Source organism: Podarcis tiliguerta (genome assembly GCF_965153285.1).
Source record: "Podarcis tiliguerta genome assembly, chromosome: 9".
Classification (NCBI taxonomy): Eukaryota; Metazoa; Chordata; class Lepidosauria; order Squamata; family Lacertidae; genus Podarcis; species Podarcis tiliguerta.
In genome coordinates, this window is record NC_139542.1 from 31,836,222 (window position 1) to 31,852,199 (window position 15,978).

The 15,978-nt window shown below is 41.8% G+C and overlaps 1 long non-coding RNA gene across 3 annotated transcripts in view; it reads left to right on the forward strand.

Annotated features, from left to right (window-relative positions):
- Nucleotides 1–784: 784 nt before the first annotated feature.
- Nucleotides 785–15,978, forward strand: part of LOC310685454 — a 130,902-nt gene continuing 115,708 nt past the window's right edge. For all 3 annotated transcript variants that reach the window (XR_014515281.1, XR_014515282.1, XR_014515283.1), the window contains exon 1: nt 785–873. This is a non-coding gene — a long non-coding RNA (uncharacterized lncRNA). The remainder of the gene's footprint in view (nt 874–15,978) is intronic.

Genomic DNA, 15,978 nt, shown 5'->3' on the forward strand with positions numbered 1-15,978 from the left:
ATAGTACTGCATTGGCTGACAAAACACATTGCTGGGAATTGCACCACAATACTAAACAAGCAATTACTCATAGATGCACTGAGAAGCTAGTTGTCTGCCAGAAATGGTGCAGGTAGAGAGATGTGTGCTATTTTTGTAATCTATGGCCTACTATGTTACCCACAACAGAGACTAATGGCCTGAAAAAAGATGATGAGCTCACTAGACAGCAATACACTATAGTATGCAACTTTTTGTCAATATGGCCACCCACTTAAAGCAGCAAATAGTAACACAGGGGATAATCAATGACCCATCTACTGCAATGTGATCTTCCAAACATTAGGACGATTACCAAAGAGATTCAGGAAGGAGGGACAGTGGTAATATTGCTACAGTTAGCTGTAATATATATTGCAATGAAGTTTTTGGGGATGATTGACTGAGCTTCCCATGGAACATAGGAAGCTGCCTACCATGCCAGACTATTTAACATTTATCCTAGTATTGTCTACTCTGACAGCACTGGATCAGGGTCTGGCATTGGGGAACTGTGGCTGCGCATCTGCCTTACATGCAGGTTCCCCAGCACCTCCAGGTTGGTGTCAGCTACATTCCTTCACTGACAAGGAATGAGAACACTGGCATAGAGAAAGAGCGGATAAGAATGGAATGCAGATGGGAGAGAGAAGGGGCAAGGAGCAGCCATAACTTGATCTCTGGTCACAGGGATAAGGGAAGGGAGAGCCAGAGTGAAAGAATGCAGCTTATCAGGCCAGACAGAATAAATTAAATAAATTAAATTCCACACCCAGGAATACTGGTACTGCCCTCTCCAAAATCTCGTAAGATCATGAGACTTTACGAGAAGCGTGAAAAGGAAAGGAAGAGAAGGTGGGGGGTTTTCCTGTTGGGGAAAAAGGGGGTGGGGCTTAGTTCCAGCAACTTTGCTATCTGAGGATGATGACAATTAGCCGAGTTCCGACCTGGTTTGTTTGTTTGTTTGAGCAATAAATCTGAAATAATTGACTGCCGGAGTGGTCTCGCGTTTGTGGGAGAGACCCAGGCCATTACAGTTGGGCAGTGAATGACCCCTGTCTGAAACCATAGAAAACTACTATCAGTGCAAACAATGATAAGCTTAATGGACCAATCACCTGACTCAGTATTAGGCAGCTTCTTATGTCTCAGATCTGGGACTTTCACATAACCTGATCCCAGAACTTGTTGCATGTGAAGCATGTGCTCAGCAGCCCTGATATCATAGAGGCATAGTGCAGAGAAAGCACAAGAGTAAAGAAAGAGCCAAAAGCAGATGCAGGGGACTGAAACATTTGGCATTGCAAATGTGGATTTGGTCTTCAGAACATGCCCAGATGGAAGTTTTGAAGAGGGGCTAGGTGTACAGATCTCTCTCCTGCAACCTGTGTAGGCTGGCATCCCCAGTCCATGTGAGAGGTTTCTCTCCCACCTCTATCTGCATCACAGATTGAAGGGGTAGAGGATCCTCACTGGCAATCTGCATTGAGTAGAGCAGTTACGTAAGAGCTCAAAAGGAAGTATGTCACAGTTTGCAGAGGCAAGTTTTGTTGCTTCACACACAGAGTTTGGAATAGAAGACTGAAATAGAAAGCTGTCATACAGCATTTAATATTTTAACATGTAAAGGCTGGAATATGCCTGATAAAATAGCAACAACAACAAAAACATGGTAGTATGCTGTTCAAGGGGTGGGGAAGCATATCTAAAGTTGGGCATATCTAAAGTTGCACATTGGATCTCAGCCATTTTCTTTATTAAATTGTCGTTATGGAATATTAAAGTTCACTGAGAAATTTCTGCACTCAGCTTATACCTGACCTTTCCCTTTGACCTAAGCTATGTGTTAATTATTGGATTGTCCTTTACTTAATAAAGGACTTCATCCTATCTACTCAAAACATATCCAGAATTCTCTTTTAGGGTCTAGGAACCTAGATAAGAAGACTGCTAACTGCAAGGCAATATAGGATATTAAATTTCATTGGTGCATTCATCCCTCTGTCCTTAATATATTTTTTTGCTTTAGGATATTAGATATTGTTGGTCATTGAGATATAGCTGTATGTTTTATTATTGACTCTTTCCAGTTTTATTTAAATCCCAATCTCTTAAATCCCAGCCTCATAGGCGCATGACATGAAGCTCCACCTCAGCCTTCGACAACCTGGTGCCTTCAAGATGGGACTGATGTGATTTGCAGTCCAGAACATCTGCATGGCACTGAGCTGGCTAATGAAGGCTGTTCTGCTTTGTGCACCTGACTCACCAAAGTCAGTAGGACATAATATGGCACTTTTGAGTTTACATGGGGATACACACATGAAATACAAAGGTTCATAAACTAAAACAAATTTGGGGGAAAATCCTATGTGAATTAAATAATCTGATGATTAGAGCTTACTCACTGATATTTTGCAGGTTTGTTATTGTTGCTGTTTTAACTATGCCACAAGTAGACAATGAAATTATGAAGTGTCATAGACTCTACAACCTTTCTCTGGAAAAGGACACCCTGTGTCTAAATTCAAGCAGCTTTTTCTTATTGTCATTTCTGATCAGCTTCTTGAGAGCCTCTGTATTCTGCAAGAATCAACAGTAAAATGTTAAGTGTTCAGTCATTAAAAAATCATTTGATATTCATTGAAACACTATTAATCATCACACATTCATTTGGCATTCATGGGGCTGTCACACGGACTTCTCTAGGAGTTCAGTTATAATATGCATTAGCTAATGAGCATATAAAGCATTCCTGAATCAACATAGCAGCACAACATTTTTCTTATTTGCATTATTCATGTTCGGTAGATTTTAGGGTTGCAATAGCTGAGGCATACTTTTGGCTTTTCTGGGGGGGAAATTGAGGCAGCTGCTATCAATATATTTACTTATGAGAGCCCAACGATTTGTGTGTTAGCTAACAGCTGCCCTGCATGCCTGGAACTTTGCCATTTCAATGTGTTTCTGTTGTCAGAATTGAAGCAGAATGTACAATGCAGTATAGGTCTTTAGATCCATGAGTGCCTCTTTGTGGGCAGTCTGCTGTACATCATCAAGCTACTGATGCGATTTGCTTCTAAGTAAGAGGCACTTGCTTTCACAGTGCTAAAGAAATCTTTCAATATTTATGAATGTAGCAATCTGGCTTAATTGTGAAGAAGAATGCTTGTGTTTGCCCCCAGTTCTGTGATAATATAAGAAGCCTGATGTCCTTCGTTATGAAAAGCACATTCTGGATTCAGGCACATGACCCTTCCTGCTTGGATGTATCAACCAAATGTTTAGTGGTGACCTTTAGAAGCTGCCATTAATCCTTCATCTATGAATGTGTGGCGGGGGGAATAAAGGCTATTGTGCTTTTGCTAACATTTTCTGTAACATTTTATTTTCTCCTCTTTGTCTCATAGTGTGGCCGTGTTCCAGGAAAGTGTACAAGTATGGGTGTTTGCAGACTGTCAATATTTTGGGGCATATTCAGACATATATTCAGACATATACCAGCAAAGTCAGGTTCCATAATTAAAAGTTGATTTAGAGCTCTTGCACAACAGACCTACTTCCCTGCACCCCCTCCCCGCAAGCCTGTCCAGGCAAAATAAATTCCACACTTCTTGCAGTAAGGAAAGTGATAAAGCGTGTTCTCCATAACAGAGAGCACGTGTTGCGGTGGGGGCCTAAAGACCACCCCACTGTTGTTTGGCTAATATTTGGCCAGGAGCTGTGATTGGGCAAAAGTGTGTTGCTGGAGAGTTTGTTATGTTACAAACTGGTGGGAGGGGTTAGAGGGCTTAAATACAGGGCACGCAGCCTGGGGCTTTCTTTTGGGCTGCGTGTACCGAATCACCCGCCCACCCTCCCTGAAAAGGGGGGGGGGCGTTCATTGTCCTCTGACCTTGCTATGGCTGCCATGGGGTCGTCTGCTTTGAGGCAGGGGCCTGGTAGGAATTTTGTCCATTTGACTGATTGGCTGTTGCCATTTGGTTTTTGCCTACTCTGTAGCAAATCGTCACAGCTTGTAAGGTTGGTGGTTAGGCATTGGTTAAAATTGGTTGGTGGAGGGGTAAGTGCCTACCCCTCCAATGGTGGTGCTGCATAGGGAATTCCTTTAAAGGAATCCAGGGGCTTGCCATCCTTTCGTCCTAGTCCCTGGCATCGGACTTGGGCCGGGCAAGCCCCCGGGGGCATGAGGGTGAGAAGTGAGGGACTGATGCCCAGCTTCATTTCTCCCCAATATTGTTTTCCCTGACTGGCTTCCGCTGGAATCCGGAAGTCAGTTCTGTCTCTGGGGCAAGGACAGATAGTCGTAACCAATGCCTAGGTAACCACTCACGTGTGTGTGTTTAAATAAAGTTGTGGCCAAATTCATGCCAAAAACCTTAAACAAAAATTGATGTGTGTGGTGTGAGTTGTTGGGGTGGCTCGGGGACCTCGATGCACAAGTAAACACCCTGGAGAGTATAGGATAATATTTTCTTAACACAACATCTCTGAACCTCCCTGCCAATTTTTTTTTTTTAATATATATCAGAATGAACACCCAATAAATAGCACATTTTGTCTAAATCCCAACTTTTTGCAACCAAATCAGGAAGAATGCTCAGTTAAATAAGCCATCCAGAACCAGCCTAATTCTGCCTAGCTAGTAGGGCTCAGTATTTGGTTCTCATAATGCCTAATGAACAGAAAGCACCACTATTTTCTCCAGGTTGTAAAACCTTTGCAGCCCATGCATCAATCAAAAGAAGCCAGCACAATCTGGTTCAAAATAATTTTAATCACTACTTACAGATTGAGCTGGTGCCCATTACCTTTCAGCTCTGCCTATCTTAGAACCTGCAAAATAAAAAAAAAAATCTTTTCACTACCTTCTTGAGGTAAGAAGTGTGCATACACACAAAAGCTCATACCAATAACAAACTTCTCTAAGGTGCTACTGGAAGGAATTTTTAAATTTTGTTTCGACTATGGCAGACCAACACGGCTACCTACCTGTAACTAGAACTATGGAAGGCACCATATTGAGCCGCATGAAATGGAAGTCCATCGACCGTATATGAAGAAGTGTGCGTGCACACGAAAGCTCATACCAATAACAAACTTAGTTGCTACTGAAAGGATTTTTTATTTTATTTTATTAGAACCTGCACACACGATGAATCTTATTTTAGCAGAGACAGCATTATGTTTGACTGTCAGGAACCTGGCTTGTATTATTAATAGGAACCCCACTTAACCTATGCAAAATATTCTTCTGCCTACTCAAAATAGTCATGATGTATTTGACATCAAGAAAACCATACTCACCAACTTGGAACACCCCACAAAAACTCTCTGCCCACTCTGATTGTTGCTAGTGCCCAGACTACATTAAATCAATCTTTCTTTCTTTCTTTTTTAAAGCTTTTGAAATAACAATCTGACAGAATATTGTATGGAGCTTATTAAAGATAAAACCTCAGAAAGATGACTTTGGAAATATTTATTATTACTTTGAAAATACACATTCATAGAGGCAAAGGGTAAAAATATAATTAAAGTGTGCAGGCTTATCTGAGTGACCTGGGCATGCTTATTTTCTTGTCTCGTTTTAAGCATCACAAAGACGCCAGGAACTGATCCTCTGCTCTTTCTTGTTCACAGGCAGCATTTTGTATTGTTAACAACTCTATTTTGAAATGGCTCTTGATCTCAAAACAAAATGTTAGCATAGGAAAATAAGAGAAATAAATAATAATTACAACAACAACAACAACTGCCATATGGCTACATGATTACTTGCATTTCTTGGCATGCAGAATAAAAAATAAGACATTTCTAAATCTTTATTCGCCTGGAGAGATTCAGACTGGGTGAACCTTCTAAACATCTGGGTATTTGTCTAAATTAGGGGTGGGGAACCTGTGGCTCTCCCAGTCTTCTTTTGCTATATGTCCCATCATCCCTCGTGACTGACAATGCTGGATGGGGGTGATGGGAACTGGAGGCCAACAACATCTCAGGTGTCAGATTTCTTACTCCTGTTTGAAATTGTTTCAGCCCTCAGACATGTTAGTGAGTACTCCTTTTCACAGCTTTGAGGACTGTGTGAAGGGAGGGAACTGAGATAGTACCTGCTATCATGACTCCCAAAAGCAACATTTCAGAACTTTTATGGAACATCTGAATAGACCCTATGTGCATGTCGCCTGCGCAGAAAACCTATACACATTCCACTTTATGCATATAGCTCTACTCAGAACATCAGATGTGTAATCTCAATTTACACCCCACCTCCATGCATTTGTTGGAAGTGCAAAAAGTTCTGCTGCAGTTTTATTTATTATTTGGAAGATTTCTATGCCACCCTTCGGTTAAAAACTCCCAGGGAAAGATTACAAAAAAGAGAATAAAAACAGCAACTATATGAATACTCCAAGAATAAAACAGCGGAAGCAGCAATTAAAACAGAGGCATAAAAAATTCATCAGAACAAACACAGTCATAATCTAAGCAAATTTAGATTATATAATGAGATGTCCAGTGAGATTTTTTAAAAGGTGGCCTCAAAATAGCACCAGAGCTCATGCTACATGAAACTCTCTGAAGAATAATTTTCCAATAATTTTCTCTTCAGGGCACAGTATCCATAATGTCCCTCTTCCCAGTTACCTATCACCATCATTTTGTAGTCAGACAAAACAGAGGTCAATGAAGAGTTTAGGCAAGATCATAGGGTTAGGGGTTTCTCTTTCTTTGTGTGTGTTATAAAGCTTAGGTTTCCAATTGAACACGGTTCTAAGAAAAATCAATACAGGCACTTTGACAGACACAGGGGAGCCATTGCAGCAACATATTTTCAAGGTATTGATATGAGAAGGTAGCACAGTGCAGGTAGTTTAGGCCTGCACAAATGTGTGACCCACCAGCCATGGAGGACAGATGTGTCAGATCATCACTGTATCGTTATGTAGCCCAAGGTGGGAAAAGCAAATAAGAGGTGACATGATAGGGTTGTCATATGTCCGGAATTTCCTCGACATACTTGAAATATTGCACTCAAAAACAGTGTCCGGGCAGAAATTGGTAAAATGTCCAGGAAAATCTAGACGTATGTCAGCAGTGGGGGTTTTTTGCTGATTTTCTTTAAAAACAGCTAAAAAACAATTTTGCCGATTTTGCCAAAAAAAAGTTCAACAACTTTGGGCAAAACTAGAAAAAGCTCAGCAATTTTTCACTTTTTGAAATATGGAAACTCTCATGAAAGACGTGTATAAAACATGACAAGGAGAAAGTAGAAGCTTTGCCCCCCTCTCATAACACTGTGTCAGGTTTCAGTGAATTCCAATCCTCTCCCCTCTCATGGCAGACAGCCAAGGAAGTAGACAAGGAAGCTCTTACCGAGTCTATATTCAATCTTCACAGTGCCTCTGTATGCTGCCTCTTAGGTTAATGGTGTTGGTCCAACAGAAGGTGGTGGAGGAGGAAGAGTTTGGACTTGATATCCTGCCTTTCACTCCCCTTAAGGAGTCTCAATTTCCTTTCCCTTCCTCCCCCACAACAAACACACTGTGAGGTGAGTGAAGCTGAGAGACTTCAGAGAAGTGTGACTAGCCCAAGATCACCCAGCAGCTGCGTGTGGAGGAGTGGGGAAGTGAACCCGGTTCACCCGGTCCACCGCTCTTAACCACTACACCACGCTGGCTCTTCACCCCTCCCTTCCTAGCAACAGCACTTCCCCTTAAGGTGACTGCCAGGGGCTAATTGTCTCTGAGTCCTTTGCTTTTCCACTTTCAATGCATGCCGGCTTCTGGGAGAAGGGGGGGTCAGAAATGCTCTCCAGCGATAACATGTCAGCTGGCTCCTCTGGCTCTGTCTCCCCCTTCTCTTCTCCTAACACCTCCCAACTCTTCTGTTCACCTGTATCTGAGCTGTGACCTTCCTGAAACCACTGCTGTAATTCAATACTGCCTTCCTCTTTTCTGGAAGGTTCAGGAGGAGGGGGGACTGTCTCCACCATTCCTCCTCAATCTCGTCCCCCTCAGTCCAATCCCTGACACACTAGAACGCTGAACATCCAATGAAGCTGCATGTTGGAAGGTTGAGGATGTAGTTAAACTATGGAATACCTTCCCACAGGACTATGATGGCCACTAACATGGAGGTGTGCATTATACAAATGCATAGAAGACTATCAATGGCCACTAGCCATGATGGCTATGCTCTCCCTCCGCGGTCAGAGGCCGCATTCTTCTGATTACTACTTGTTGGAAAACATAGGAGGGGGAGTTCTCTTGTGCTCAGTTCTTGCTTGTGGGCTTCTCACAGGCATCTGGTTGCACTTTGAGAATAGAATGCTGGTCAAGATTGGTCTGATCCAACAAGCTCTTTTCATGTGTTTATGTTTGTCATTTTGGAGTATTCCAGGGTATCAACATGCTGAGGCACAAAGCCTAGAGATCATGATATGTAGTTATCCTAAGAGTTGCTGGATCCCACTTACCATAAATCTACCTTAGCATAGCTGAAAATAATGGTTACCACCAGAACATCCTGCTGCAATCCTGCTACCCTGGTCTGCTCTCGACAAATACTTTGTATGCTGCTCATGCCATGGATTGGAAAAAAGGTATATATTTGGGGACAGCAGCATCCTGGAAATGTGGTTTTTCTTGAGCCCATGCTCAGATCTCTCTGGAGAGAGGTGACAATCTGCCTCATGCCTGCCATCCAAACTAATCCAAGCAAGAGACAGCCAATGGCAGTCTAAACAAGGGGCAACTGGGTATATGGGTATATGGGGCTGACAGTAAGAATGCCAATTAATACATTTCAAAATGTTCCAGTCCTTTCAGAAGGTGCTGAGCAGTTTAGGAAAGTGGACCATAGAGGTAGAGCTTCAGGAGAGCTGATCAACTGAGGCAGACTGGCATTGATGAAACCTTACCTCCAGCCAAGGTAAACTCAGACTTCAGGGGGCCTTTGGTGCAGTGCTGACAATGCCCCCCACCCCAAAGCAGTCTCACCTACTGGGGCAGGCCTATGGAGGAAAGGGAGAGGCCAAGGGGTTAGAGATATCCTGTTCCCAAAAGCCACCAAACCCTGAAGCCAGACTTGTTGAATAGGAAAAGTTCTCTAAATCAGGGAAAGCCAATGTGGTGCCAACTTCCACCAGTCCCAGCCAGCATGACATTTGGCCACGAATGATGGAACTCCAAAACATCTACCATACTGCTTACCCCTGCTTTAGATTGTGCCTTCTGCACAAGTGTGGTACAACAGTGGAATAGCTGGAAAAGCTATTGACTTGAATCCAAAACCACATCTGCTTGCTCAAGTCAATCCTGCTGAATTCTTTCAATTTCCCCATCTCAGTACAGCCATCACCCCACCCTGCCCTGTCCCCACAGCCTACTTCATTCCACAGGGTCAGGAGTAGATTCATGGGGGCATAGGCACTGTAAGGGAAGGAAAAACCAGGAAAGTCTCACTGACCAAACAAAATTTCACTGTCTTCTATGGATCTAACCCATATAATGCTGATTATAACATTATAATGTGACATCTCATGTTAGCCATAGAACTCTTAATATTACCAAATGTAACTTTTTTAAAAAATCAAAATGTATTGTTTAATATCCCAAATTTTGCATAATTTATATCAAAACTAGTGTGTGATAAAATGATAGTCTATTGGAGATAGTGACTGAATCATTATCTTGGTTTTTTTACCCCTTTAAACAAAATCAGAAGAGGGATATATTTGAAAAAGTGTTGTGTATGACTACCATCTAGCTGCTGGCATTTAAAATGTATTCTATTAATCTTATAATCATGAATCGCTCAGACACAATCAAATGAATCTTCAAATTCTTAGTCTCCAGTGCAGTTTATACATCACTTTAGCAGATTTCCCTTGCTTTCGTCCTAACCTTATGATTTCTTATTTCCCCACCATTACAGAATCAATTAACGCTTTGTGTGCCCTTTCTACTTCTATAATGCACTGCAGGCAGTTTAGAAAGAGTTAAGTACAGAACTGACACTCTTCTATAATACGCCATTGTCTAAAGTCAATATAATTCATTTTTACTCAGGGGGAAGATTATAGAGCCACATTTTTTATATAGTGGATTATATCTTTTAATAATACAAGCAGATGCCAAAGAAGTAGAAAAAGAAATCCCACACACTTCTGTTGTTGTTTTCTTAGTGTACCTTACTTTCTAATTTTTTGTTACTTAAATGTGCATTCTGTACCTTAGCTATACATGAAGCGAATACATTTAAAATGAATTTGCCTCTTGGATAAAACACAAACTCTTTCCAAATGAAACATTTCAAGGTAGATTTGTGGGTGTAATTTTCTTATGTGGAAATCTTCTTGCCTAGAATTATTTTGTATATAATTTTCTTTTTGAGTCTTTTGTTTCACAATCTCTGGGGCTGCCATCTATAGACATAAATGCTCCAGTACCTGACTTCAATTTTCCTAGAGAGATGTGTGGAAAAAAGGAGAAATGCAGTATGAGTTGGAGAGTTGAGATAAATTAAACTAGAGGGAGATGTAAGGTATTAAAAAATTCTCTGACTGAAAAACAAACAAACTTCACAGCACTCCAAGTCCACCTTCAAACCTGACTCAGGAGGATATTCTTTTGTATAATCCTATCTCAGCACTGAAATCACCTTAAGCAAGCCACTAGTTTTCAGCTTCAGTTTAGTTTCAGCCTTTCCCCTTACATAAACTGAGTATGCAGGACTACCTTACAAGGATGATGTAAACATTACTGATATATTGGACATGAACCATTTTAATATAGGGCATATAACTGATTGGTTTAATCCATGAGCAGCTACATAAGATCAATAACAAACACAGACCTACTGTTTAAAAGACAACACAAACAGGGAAAGGGGTGATAAGGGAAGATTCAAGTAAGCAAACTCAGGCAGCAGTTCCTAAATGGACCTGGTTGCTGAGCAGAGCTGATGGGACAGGCCTCATCCCCATCTCTTCCTCTGCTGCAACCAAACAGAATGGCTAACAGTAAGTGACAGTTGAAAGATGAGCTGGTTTCTCAGCAGAGCCAAAATATCCATAATGAACCATCACATTCGTTTCTTCAACTCTCAGCTCATCTCTTCTGTGAAGCCGTTGCCTTGGTCTCATCCAGAACAATCTTGAAAGATTCTGGGGTTTATCAGGGAAGAAAAACCACTGCTGCATCTGAAGCCGTGCCAGCTCCTAACAGTCCAGACAGACCCAAGTGGACAGGTTTGCATTTCCTGCTACCATTCAGCAAATGGATTGGCAGATGATCCAGGGATCTTCCCAGAATAAGGCCCTGAAATAGGACACTTCAGGGCTTGGGCAAAGCAGGATTGGCATGGGATCCAGCCTTTGTCTGCTTTGGTACACCCCTCTCCTGAAATGCACTATTTCAGGGACTTCTGCTGACAGGATTCCTTCTGTTGAGTATTTAACAATCATCCCATGCCTTTGGTAGGTACAGTGTGGGCTTCTGAGGTGGGAGATCTCTCCCCTGGGTGGTGGAGCCTGGTGGTAGGGAAAAACCAGCAGTGTAGATTGGGTGTTAGGATTATGCCTTTAGTCCAGCTCCTTAACTCAAACAAATGTGACGTACATGCAGCTGCCTTCATCCGTTGTCAACGCCCACTCACACTTTCCTTCTCTTCTGCAGTTTGTTTTCTCCTTGTTCCTTCCATTTCCTCCCTTGTTGTCTTTAACAACTCACTGTCTAAACTGAGATTGTAAACTCATCAGTGACACGCCTTTTGTTTATGCTGCTCCATAAAGTGCCACTTACACTGATGGTGGTATATAAAAAGTTAAGCGTGCCTGTTCTTCTCTACTGCCTCTTCTTCCAATCTCACTAGGGGAATTTAGTTCATAGCTGTACTTAGTGTATCCAGGAGCTGAAATGGAAAGTACGCCCTAGTCAATCATCTTCCTACTCCACCACATTGGCATCAGGTTGTTGACATTTTTAAAGGGGCAGCTGGTAGCACAGCTGCATTAATACAGGCCAGTGTGTCAGTCTGCCATCCCAATCAGATCGCACAATCAGTGTAACACCACAAAACATAATGTTGCAGTGGAGTTTCAGCTATTTTGTCTCTTCTCAATGCATTGGTTTGAGCTGCAGGATCAAGTGTTCTGGATTTATTTGCATTTCATTTAATAATGATTTATAGCAGCATGTGGCAGCCTTAGCGATTCCTTTGTCCTTTTTTTTTCCTTCCCTGAAAAAAATAAATGTCTATTTCTTCTGTCAATGCTTCAAACTGCTAAGTGGTCTAAAAGGCAAAGAGCATATTTGATTTTCAGTAAGGTATTTTTCTTTCCCATTCCCATAGCAAATTGCTAATGACAATTTCCAGAAAATGTATTCCTTACTCACTAACCTATTGTTACTTGTGTCTTGATCTTGTGCCTTTGTCAGACAGAATTCATCAATAGCCAACATTCTTAAGAGGATGATTGTAATGGATGAATATTGCAACTGCCCAGTGCTGTTTTGTATTTATTCTATTTCAGAGAAACTGTCTGTACCATCTTCTAGAACTCGTATTATGCCAACAATCCAATATTCTTTATGTCCGTAAGTCCAATTGAAGATACCAATTCATATGCATATAACTTCGTTTGTTTGTGAGGGATGGGATTTCATTTTACATTACTAAAAAGCTAGGCTTGATGTGGAAGATTCATGATGAGGAACTCCTGCAGTGTCTTGAAGTTTTGTTTTATTTTACTCATCAAAAGATCCACTTTGTGCCTTTCCTATCTGCATTTCCCCCCATTCTTTCTCTCCCATTAATGAGAAAATGAATTGTCTTCTTATGTGTAGGGTTATGCTTACCTTACTTTTGAGGTGGTCAAGCGGTGTTTGTGAGTGTCTTTTATTTCATTATGCATATCATCTCACCTGTTGCCTGCACTCTGTAGCCTTGCTGAAGAAGAGTTTGGATTTGATATCCCACTTTATCACTACCCAAAGGAGTCTCAAAGCGGCTAACATTCTCCTTTCCCTTCCTCCCCCACAACAAACACTCTGTGAGGTGAGTGGGGCTGAGAGACTTGTGTGACTAGCCCAAGGTCACCCAGCAGCTGCATGTGGAGGAGTGGGGAAGTGAACCCGGTTCACCAGATTACGAGTCCACCCCCCTTAACCACTACACCACACTGGCTCTCTCCTGGGTGCCCATGCTTCAGTTAAAGCCTGGGAAAATACATCAGGAAGCAACTCTTCTTATCAACGGCAGAGGAAGCTGCTCGGGCGCCTGGGGCGGCACACCCAGGGGCAGGGCAAGCCGCCTATAAGGATGGGGCACACTGCGGGGCCTCCAGAGTCTGCCTGCCTCCTTCCACTCAGCCACCCTACAGTTCGGGGGGAGGCAGTGGGCAGATCGTTTGGGCAGCGCAGAGCCTGTACACTCCCAAGCCACAGTGTCTCTCCTAGGAGAGACACGTAGCTCGGGCGTGCTGCAGGCCCCACGGTGAGTGCCGCCTGGCATTTTGTCACCCTGTCAGTGGTGACACCTGGGGTGACCCCACCACCACCACACCCCCTTTCCTCCGCCCCTGCCTCTTACTGGGCTTTTTCTGATCAGGAAGTGTGTGAAGTCAGAGCAGCTCTACACAGAAATGTTTACAGCAGGGAAAAATACACTTACTTCTCTTGGCCACCTTCCAACAATAAGATATCCTAAAATTCCACCAAACTGCTAAATAAATTCTGTGGTGCTTGTTCCTCCTACTCTTCTTTATATATTTATCTTTTGATATCAAAAGAAGCTTAATAAAAAACCATATGGTATTTTGAGAAGCATTAAATACAGAAGGATCTATTTAATACAATTCTTCAAAACAGCTCTATGATGCTGCTAATTATAGAAAATGAAAGCTAACCATGGCAGAGCCTGCTCACTGGTCTCCTGTGTTGAATTGATTCATGTCTTTTGTGCCCATCCCCAGAACAGTCAAGTGTTGAAAAGCAAAAGTTTTATTTTTAAGAAATCACTTTTGCCAACACCTATATGGAAGTGAAAAATTAATACTCAGAAATTCAGTGTAATCTAGCCACAAACACTTCTTTATGTAGCATGGGTCATGAAGAGTCGGACACGACTAAATGACTAAACAACAGCAAAATACCTTTATGAACTGGCTCCCTGCAATTCCTACTGACACTGCAAGGGACCTTGTCAACTTTACTTTCAGTTGGCATGCAAACATAAATTGGGTGTAAAACTCATCTGTTGTCTGGGCTAACATATCAAATTTTAGCACAGAGAAATATGCAGCAATACAGCACATTGTTACACGACAAAAGACAATTAACACCTCAGTCCTAAGACTTTTACAGACACTGCAGCAAATGCATGGGCATTGTGTGCTGCACCAGCAGGAGTGTGGGTTGTGGTTTGGCTCCCCACTGCCTCATGTGTGCATTGTACATATAGATAACATGAGAAATGGACCACTGTGACTGATATTTGGACCACTGTTAGTAAAAAAAAATGTCTATCTATTTCTTTCCCTTTTATTAACAAATTGTCTTTCTCTTTCTTTCCTTTTCATGTGGTGTCCTGAATATTTTAATCCCTTGAAATCAAAATTGTTTCTCAAAAAATAACAACAAAATATTAAGCAGGGGTAGGCAACCTAAGGCCCGGGGGCTGGATGCAGCCCATTCGCCTTCTCAATCTGGTCTGCGGATGGTCCGGGAATCAGCGTGTTTTTACATCGTAGAATGTGTCCTTTTATTTAAAATGCATCTCTGGGTTATTTGTGGGGCATAGGAATTCGTTCATCCCCCCCCCCAAAAAAAAAATATAGTCCGACCCACCACATGGTCTTAGGGATGGTGGACTGGCCCATGGCTGAAAAAGGTTGCTGACCCCTGATATTAAGCTTTAAATGCTGAATTGCAAGAGCACTAGGATGTTTTGGAGCTCTCTGCTGGCTATGGCTAACAGGAAAACTGCTCTTTGTTGACTGTCCCAAGAAAAAGCCATTTTCTATTCCCACCACATGGGAATAACTTGTGCTCCAGAGTACTGAATGCACTTGTTCTAAGATACAACATAACAATAAATTCTAGACTAAAATTAATTAAACCAAAACCAAATACCTCATATTTCCTTTCTTATCCACAGAGTCATTCTTATCCATATGCCTTCCAGTGATAGCATTGGTTTACGGGGCTGTTAAAATCCAGCACAAATTGGTATTTCAAAATTTCAAAACTGGAACACCAGTTTTGATCAATCTATTTAAAGTGTTATAAATCTATACCTAACATGGCAAAAGATTTTGCTGTTTAGGTTGCACTCTGTGTGGATGAACACTTCTAAAACAAGAGATGCAAATTTAATCAATGGATTTAAAACTTTACGCCACTTGAGGCCCTTGATGAGCTTTTAATCAGCCTAGCAAAGTGAATGCATCATCTAATTGTTTTTCATCTCCCACCCTCTAAATGAAAGACAAACAGATATTGAGGGGGGGGGAATTTAGGTGCTATTCACATTTTTATTTATAATTTCTCCTACTCTGTGCCTTCTGCTTTTTAGTAGCATACTGTTTAAAATAGGGGGAGGGAATATCCTTCCAAAGTCTTCTTTCAAATTCAAGTAGTCAAGTGCTGTATTGACACATCTGAGTCATGTCAAGGGACACCTTTTTGTACCCCTAGGTTAACGCAATTGTGCTGTCTATGAAAGAGGCTTCTATTTTACTGACACATTCTCAGGGCACTTCAGAATTTATTCAGATTATTGGTGGGTACAGAGTATAGCTTGTTTTATTGTAAGCTGGCAATAGGTTAAACTCCATTCTAGCATCCTGCATTCTCCCTGGCTGCCTATTCCTCCTGTCCTGGAAAAGCCCCATCAGATGAGTTACCTTATAATGCATTATAATGTCTTTCCCTGAACTTTAATTGACAGGTA